Genomic DNA, 1994 nt, shown 5'->3' with positions numbered 1-1994 from the left:
AGAAGTACAACCAGAATGCACCTTAGAAGGCAGAATGGCAGGACTTTGTCTCTCATACTGTGGACATGTTATTAGGAAGGACCAGTCCCTGGAGGAAGACATCATGCTTGGTAAAGTGGAAGGTCAGTGATACAAAGGAAGATCTCCAAGGAGATAGACTGGCACAGTGGCAGCAGCAATTGGCTCTAGCATACCAGTAATTGTGAAGATGACACAAGACTGGGCAGTGTTTCATTCTATTGTGCATAGAGTTGCTGTGAGCTGAAACTGACTGATAGCACCTAACAATAACAAGACAACGACAACAAAAAGGGAATTTTGTAACGTTTCCTGAACAAGGCATAGGCAAGTTCATTGGACCATGGCTCTGATAGAGGCCTGTCTGTGGGCACAGCAGAAAAGAGTCTGTCTTGACCTAAGAAGTGTATCCTGAACATTTCTAATCCAGAATTATAACTTGGTAACTTCCCTGATAAACCCCTTAATTGTGAGCATTTTTTCTGAATTCTGTATGGCCACTGCAATAAATTATTCAGCCCAGCTGAGAGGTAGAGAGTGCCGTGGGTGGGATGCTTGGTATAAGAATCAGTAAGAAGGCTGGAGAGTGGAGATATGTCTGACCTCAGATTTATAGAAATTGGCCTGGGGCTGATGCTAATGGCTGGGGTTAATGGTGATTTGCCTACTTTCCACTTGTGAAGTTGGAGGAGGTTGGACCCCCCACCCCATGCCTTTTTTTTTTTTAAACAAGTATCATACAAAATAGTTGCACTGCCCTAAATATCCCCTGTGTTCCAACTCTCCCCACCTCTCCCTGAACTGCTACCAGCTTTTTCACTGTCTGTGCAGTTTTTCCTTTCCAGGGTTTCATCTAGTTGGAATCATACGGTTTGTAGCTTTTCTAGGCTGACTTCTTTCACTAACAAGACTCCTCCTTGTCTTTTCAGAACTTGACAGCTCATTTCTTTTTATCACTGGATAATGGTTGATGGTAATAATATATCAGTTTGTTTATCCATTCATCTTTGAAGGGCATCTTAGTTGCTTATAATTTTTAGCAATTATGAATAAAGCTCCTATAAACATTTATGTGCAGAGAACAAACAAGATGGTGGAGAGGGTGGAAGTGCAGTGAAGAGCTCAGTCAGCAACAACACAGAATACTGGACCAAGCAGGCTCAGAGGATGGTGCCAGAATTCTGAACCACATACGAAGAAATATTTAGAAGGTTGGAAGGCTTACAGCTAGAGGAAATTGTAGCAGAAGCAAGAAATCCATTGCTTTCTAATTCAAGATGTTCAGCTGCTCCCAGAGCTGCCATCTTGGGTGTGACCAAGCTGAGGAAGGATAACAGCAGCCACGGACACCTGACAGAACCACGGAGATAAAAGTGTGGACATTCTTTTTTTTTTTGAGTATCTGTTCATTGGACACTCACTGTCTGGGCACCTCCATTCTGGTGACTATAGGGGTGCCTGAGCAAGTGAACACCCCACCCTCACCCCAAAGGGTTCTACTATGCATGTGCACAGATCTCCTTAAAATTTAAAGAGACAGTTACCACTTAAAACCAAATGGCCACAGCCAGTCCTGAACTATTTATAACTAGAAAAAAGGCCTGAACGGGGAATGTGGAGTGGGACAGGCAGACTAAAAAGAAAATAGGCTGAAAATAAAATCCTGAGTTATCTCACAAAGACCAACAGTGGCATCTTGAAATTTCTCAAGAAGAAGAGTGAAAAGGGAAGCCCATCTCCTGATCACATCTACCTGGAGGCAATCAGAAAGAATAAAAAATACCAAAATACACACCCATCTAAATATTAAGGCCACAGATAACTCCTGAATATTCCCAAAAAACAGAAGCAGATGACCATACCAGCACATGTCCAGAAACAAGATAAAGTGACTGAGGCAAATGAGCTGGAAGTAGACCTACACTCCATACTGGAAGATGGGCAGGCTTTGGAAATGCCTGAGAAGGAATTCGGAA

Source organism: Chrysochloris asiatica, unplaced genomic scaffold (assembly GCF_000296735.1).
Source record: "Chrysochloris asiatica unplaced genomic scaffold, ChrAsi1.0 scaffold00293, whole genome shotgun sequence".
In the NCBI taxonomy this organism is placed as follows: domain Eukaryota; kingdom Metazoa; phylum Chordata; class Mammalia; order Afrosoricida; family Chrysochloridae; genus Chrysochloris; species Chrysochloris asiatica.
The sequence above is the reverse complement of the archived record's forward strand: the minus strand, read 5'-3'. Positions refer to the sequence as shown.